Genomic DNA, 6,128 nt, shown 5'->3' with positions numbered 1-6,128 from the left:
ATTTGCTTTGCCAGCTGTTAAAAGTTTCCTACAATAAGAAATTATTTTGATTTAAATTTTTATTTTCTTCATTTTTTTGATTTTTTCTGTAACAGACTGCTGCAAGATTTTTTTAATGCCTTGATCATATTTATTTTGCCAAATGTGATATAATTTAGTAAAACATGGCCGGGTTCAGTTAAATTAATTTAGCGCATTGATCGTGTACTATTTTTGTTGAACATTACATAGGGTCACATATCAACCGTTACACGAGGAAATTCAAATGATACACAAATACGAGTCGATCTCGTTTGTTTCCCGTAAATTTCCATTGGACCTTTTACCGTATTAACTTTATTTAATTAAGCTAACTAACTTTCCATTTTCCGCCACCTGTGTTCAAGTTCCTTGGGTAACTACCGCTTTTTCTCCTTTGTAATAAAGTTTTAAGAACATTTGGGTGTTGTTCAACACCCTTTCTTTTATAACTCAGTGAACGTGTAAAAGCTATCAATGCTTGTTTAAATTGTACTTCTTTTTGTGACAAAATTTTGAAGGTCAGTGGTTGTTGCTGTCTTTAATATTTTAATTATAAAACATTATATACAAAGACAGTAACTTGTTCTCGAAAGAACAGTTATTGTTGATGACCGTGCAGCTTTTCCCTGAAATAAATGATGACTAACTGACAACCTCAGCTGCTGACAGGTGTTGTTGTTATACCTCGATGTGGACAGCTGAAAATGTGTGCCCCGACCGGGACTCGAACCCGGGACCTCCTGCTTACATGGCAGACGCTCTATCCATCTGAGCCACCGAGGACACAGATGAATAGCGCGACTGCAGGGACTTATCCCTTGCACGCCTCCCGTGAGACTCACATTCCCAACTGTCCACAATTCTACATATGTATTGTACCTTATAGACATTTGCCCACCCACTCATTACTCGCGCACGCGCTGGCGATTCCCGTAAGAGTTTGGGCAACCTGTGCGTATTCGCACAGACAAAGGTCAAATGGCTGGGTAGCCTTCAACTATATATACAAAGACAGTAACTTGTTCTCGAAAGAACAGTTATTGTTGATGACCGTGCAGCTTTTCCCTGAAATAAATGATGACTAACTGACAACCTCAGCTGCTGACAGGTGTTGTTGTTATACCTCGATGTGGACAGCTGAAAATGTGTGCCCCGACCGGGACTCGAACCCGGGACCTCCTGCTTACATGGCATACGCTCTATCCATGTGAGCCACCGAGGACACAGATGAATAGCGCGACTGCAGGGACTTATCCCTTGCACGCCTCCCGTGAGACTCACATTCCCAACTGTCCACAATTCTACATATGTATTGTACCTTATAGACATTTGCCCACCCACTCATTACTCGCGCACGCGCTGGCGATTCCCGTAAGAGTTTGGGCAACCTGTGCGTATTCGCACAGACAAAGGTCAAATGGCTGGGTAGCCTTTAACTATATATACAAAGACAGTAACTTGTTCTCGAAAGAACAGTTATTGTTGATGACCGTGCAGCTTTTCCCTGAAATAAATGATGACTAACTGACAACCTCAGCTGCTGACAGGTGTTGTTGTTATACCTCGATGTGGACAGCTGAAAATGTGTGCCCCGACCGGGACTCGAACCCGGGACCTCCTGCTTACATGGCAGACGCTCTATCCATCTGAGCCACCGAGGACACAGATGAATAGCGCGACTGCAGGGACTTATCCCTTGCACGCCTCCCGTGAGACTCACATTCCCAACTGTCCACAATTCTACATATGTATTGTACCTTATAGACATTTGCCCACCCACTCATTACTCGCGCACGCGCTGGCGATTCCCGTAAGAGTTTGGGCAACCTGTGCGTATTCGCACAGACAAAGGTCAAATGGCTGGGTAGCCTTTAACTATATATACAAAGACAGTAACTTGTTCTCGAAAGAACAGTTATTGTTGATGACAATGCAGCTTTTCCCTGAAATAAATGATGACTAACTGACAACCTCAGCTGCTGACAGGTGTTGTTGTTATACCTCGATGTGGACAGCTGAAAATGTGTGCCCCGACCGGGACTCGAACCCGGGACCTCCTGCTTACATGGCAGACGCTCTATCCATCTGAGCCACCGAGGACACAGATGAATAGCGCGACTGCAGGGACTTATCCCTTGCACGCCTCCCGTGAGACTCACATTCCCAACTGTCCACAATTCTACATATGTATTGTACCTTATAGACATTTGCCCACCCACTCATTACTCGCGCACGCGCTGGCGATTCCCGTAAGAGTTTGGGCAACCTGTGCGTATTCGCACAGACAAAGGTCAAATGGCTGGGTAGCCTTTAACTATATATACAAAGACAGTAACTTGTTCTCGAAAGAACAGTTATTGTTGATGACCGTGCAGCTTTTCCCTGAAATAAATGATGACTAACTGACAACCTCAGCTGCTGACAGGTGTTGTTGTTATACCTCGGTGTGGACAGCTGAAAATGTGTGCCCCGACCGGGACTCGAACCCGGGACCTCCTGCTTACATGGCAGACGCTCTATCCATCTGAGCCACCGAGGACACAGATGAATAGCGCGACTGCAGGGACTTATCCCTTGCACGCCTCCCGTGAGACTCACATTCCCAACTGTCCACAATTCTACATATGTATTGTACCTTATAGACATTTGCCCACCCACTCATTACTCGCGCACGCGCTGGCGATTCCCGTAAGAGTTTGGGCAACCTGTGCGTATTCGCACAGACAAAGGTCAAATGGCTGGGTAGCCTTTAACTATATATACAAAGACAGTAACTTGTTCTCGAAAGAACAGTTATTGTTGATGACCGTGCAGCTTTTCCCTGAAATAAATGATGACTAACTGACAACCTCAGCTGCTGACAGGTGTTGTTGTTATACCTCGATGTGGACAGCTGAAAATGTGTGCCCCGACCGGGACTCGAACCCGGGACCTCCAGCCATTTGACCTTTGTGTGTGCGAATACGCACAGGTTGCCCAAACTCTTACGGGAATCGCCAGCGCGTGCGCGAGTAATGAGTGGGTGGGCAAATGTCTATAAGGTACAATACATATGTAGAATTGTGGACAGTTGGGAATGTGAGTCTCACGGGAGGCGTGCAAGGGATAAGTCCCTGCAGTCGCGCTATTCATCTGTGTCCTCGGTGGCTCAGATGGATAGAGCGTCTGCCATGTAAGCAGGAGGTCCCGGGTTCGAGTCCCGGTCGGGGCACACATTTTCAGCTGTCCACACCGAGGTATAACAACAACACCTGTCAGCAGCTGAGGTTGTCAGTTAGTCATCATTTATTTCAGGGAAAAGCTGCACGGTCATCAACAATAACTGTTCTTTCGAGAACAAGTTACTGTCTTTGTATATATAGTTAAAGGCTACCCAGCCATTTGACCTTTGTCTGTGCGAATACGCACAGGTTGCCCAAACTCTTACGGGAATCGCCAGCGCGTGCGCGAGTAATGAGTGGGTGGGCAAATGTCTATAAGGTACAATACATATGTAGAATTGTGGACAGTTGGGAATGTGAGTCTCACGGGAGGCGTGCAAGGGATAAGTCCCTGCAGTCGCGCTATTCATCTGTGTCCTCGGTGGCTCAGATGGATAGAGCGTCTGCCATGTAAGCAGGAGGTCCCGGGTTCGAGTCCCGGTCGGGGCGCACATTTTCAGCTGTCCACACCGAGGTATAACAACAACACCTGTCAGCAGCTGAGGTTGTCAGTTAGTCATCATTTATTTCAGGGAAAAGCTGCACGGTCATCAACAATAACTGTTCTTTCGAGAACAAGTTACTGTCTTTGTATATATAGTTAAAGGCTACCCAGCCATTTGACCTTTGTCTGTGCGAATACGCACAGGTTGCCCAAACTCTTACGGGAATCGCCAGCGCGTGCGCGAGTAATGAGTGGGTGGGCAAATGTCTATAAGGTACAATACATATGTAGAATTGTGGACAGTTGGGAATGTGAGTCTCACGGGAGGCGTGCAAGGGATAAGTCCCTGCAGTCGCGCTATTCATCTGTGTCCTCGGTGGCTCACATGGATAGAGCGTATGCCATGTAAGCAGGAGGTCCCGGGTTCGAGTCCCGGTCGGGGCACACATTTTCAGCTGTCCACATCGAGGTATAACAACAACACCTGTCAGCAGCTGAGGTTGTCAGTTAGTCATCATTTATTTCAGGGAAAAGCTGCACGGTCATCAACAATAACTGTTCTTTCGAGAACAAGTTACTGTCTTTGTATATATAGTTGAAGGCTACCCAGCCATTTGACCTTTGTCTGTGCGAATACGCACAGGTTGCCCAAACTCTTACGGGAATCGCCAGCGCGTGCGCGAGTAATGAGTGGGTGGGCAAATGTCTATAAGGTACAATACATATGTAGAATTGTGGACAGTTGGGAATGTGAGTCTCACGGGAGGCGTGCAAGGGATAAGTCCCTGCAGTCGCGCTATTCATCTGTGTCCTCGGTGGCTCAGATGGATAGAGCGTCTGCCATGTAAGCAGGAGGTCCCGGGTTCGAGTCCCGGTCGGGGCACACATTTTCAGCTGTCCACACCGAGGTATAACAACAACACCTGTCAGCAGCTGAGGTTGTCAGTTAGTCATCATTTATTTCAGGGAAAAGCTGCACGGTCATCAACAATAACTGTTCTTTCGAGAACAAGTTACTGTCTTTGTATATATAGTTAAAGGCTACCCAGCCATTTGACCTTTGTCTGTGCGAATACGCACAGGTTGCCCAAACTCTTACGGGAATCGCCAGCGCGTGCGCGAGTAATGAGTGGGTGGGCAAATGTCTATAAGGTACAATACATATGTAGAATTGTGGACAGTTGGGAATGTGAGTCTCACGGGAGGCGTGCAAGGGATAAGTCCCTGCAGTCGCGCTATTCATCTGTGTCCTCGGTGGCTCACATGGATAGAGCGTATGCCATGTAAGCAGGAGGTCCCGGGTTCGAGTCCCGGTCGGGGCACACATTTTCAGCTGTCCACATCGAGGTATAACAACAACACCTGTCAGCAGCTGAGGTTGTCAGTTAGTCATCATTTATTTCAGGGAAAAGCTGCACGGTCATCAACAATAACTGTTCTTTCGAGAACAAGTTACTGTCTTTGTATATATAGTTAAAGGCTACCCAGCCATTTGACCTTTGTCTGTGCGAATACGCACAGGTTGCCCAAACTCTTACGGGAATCGCCAGCGCGTGCGCGAGTAATGAGTGGGTGGGCAAATGTCTATAAGGTACAATACATATGTAGAATTGTGGACAGTTGGGAATGTGAGTCTCACGGGAGGCGTGCAAGGGATAAGTCCCTACAGTCGCGCTATTCATCTGTGTCCTCGGTGGCTCAGATGGATAGAGCGTCTGCCATGTAAGCAGGAGGTCCCGGGTTCGAGTCCCGGTCGGGGCACACATTTTCAGCTGTCCACATCGAGGTATAACAACAACACCTGTCAGCAGCTGAGGTTGTCAGTTAGTCATCATTTATAAAACATTAGTCGACATTGCCTCGATTTGTGCTCAGAGTAGAAGAGTGTGTTCATGTTATTTGATGAGTGCAACCCAGTGGCTTTCCGCAAACAGATCCTTCTATTCTTCCTGTACTTATCATTGATATGGTAAAGAAGTTCTTTTGGCATTCTGTTTCCTAGCATCGTGTGCACTTCCTTCAGCTCTTCCTTGATTGCGAAGTCGTAAGTTCAATCTTTAGTAAAGCACATTTGAAAGTGTTGTATCGTAGGGTGTAGAGTAGCTCCAACTTCTCGCAGCACAATAAACAACCTTCCAGGCAATTTAACATTCACATTAACTGTCGGCATAATTGTATACGAATGCGTTACGGTATTGATGTCAGTTGATCTTGATACGACTTTCTTGGTACCTGTAACATCCAGCGTTCCTTTCGTTTGTATTTCCTCTTCAAATCCCGATAGGTCGGAGTTGAAAACAAATTCCTTACTGAACGTTGGGATACGTTTGTTTATCTCATCTAAAAATATTCGGACCGATTCTACCGTTTGTCGTGCATCGTCAAATTGACGCTTTGTTTGAAATTTTGTTACCTTACGTCATCCAACTGTGTAGTTGATGTTGTTGTGGTCCTCAGTCCTG

At 46.4% G+C, this 6,128-nt stretch overlaps 8 non-coding genes across 8 annotated transcripts; 4 read left to right on the top strand and 4 right to left on the bottom strand.

Annotated features, from left to right (window-relative positions):
• Positions 1–730: 730 nt before the first annotated feature.
• On the bottom strand, positions 731–804 carry Trnat-ugu (transfer RNA threonine (anticodon UGU)). Its single transcript has one exon. It is a non-coding gene; the product is annotated as a tRNA-Thr (tRNA).
• Positions 805–1,608: 804 nt separating this feature from the next.
• Trnat-ugu (transfer RNA threonine (anticodon UGU)) lies at positions 1,609–1,682 on the bottom strand. Its single transcript has one exon. It is a non-coding gene; the product is annotated as a tRNA-Thr (tRNA).
• Positions 1,683–2,047: 365 nt separating this feature from the next.
• On the bottom strand, positions 2,048–2,121 carry Trnat-ugu (transfer RNA threonine (anticodon UGU)). Its single transcript has one exon. It is a non-coding gene; the product is annotated as a tRNA-Thr (tRNA).
• A 365-nt stretch (positions 2,122–2,486) lies between these two features.
• On the bottom strand, positions 2,487–2,560 carry Trnat-ugu (transfer RNA threonine (anticodon UGU)). Its single transcript has one exon. It is a non-coding gene; the product is annotated as a tRNA-Thr (tRNA).
• Positions 2,561–3,158: 598 nt separating this feature from the next.
• Positions 3,159–3,232, top strand: Trnat-ugu (transfer RNA threonine (anticodon UGU)). The gene has a single exon. It is a non-coding gene; the product is annotated as a tRNA-Thr (tRNA).
• A 365-nt stretch (positions 3,233–3,597) lies between these two features.
• Positions 3,598–3,671, top strand: Trnat-ugu (transfer RNA threonine (anticodon UGU)). Its single transcript has one exon. It is a non-coding gene; the product is annotated as a tRNA-Thr (tRNA).
• An 804-nt stretch (positions 3,672–4,475) lies between these two features.
• On the top strand, positions 4,476–4,549 carry Trnat-ugu (transfer RNA threonine (anticodon UGU)). The gene has a single exon. It is a non-coding gene; the product is annotated as a tRNA-Thr (tRNA).
• An 804-nt stretch (positions 4,550–5,353) lies between these two features.
• On the top strand, positions 5,354–5,427 carry Trnat-ugu (transfer RNA threonine (anticodon UGU)). The gene has a single exon. It is a non-coding gene; the product is annotated as a tRNA-Thr (tRNA).
• Positions 5,428–6,128: the final 701 nt, after the last annotated feature.

This window comes from Schistocerca nitens, chromosome 5, assembly GCF_023898315.1.
Source record: "Schistocerca nitens isolate TAMUIC-IGC-003100 chromosome 5, iqSchNite1.1, whole genome shotgun sequence".
NCBI lineage: Eukaryota > Metazoa > Arthropoda > Insecta > Orthoptera > Acrididae > Schistocerca > Schistocerca nitens.
This window is presented reverse-complemented; position numbering and strand designations above follow the sequence as displayed.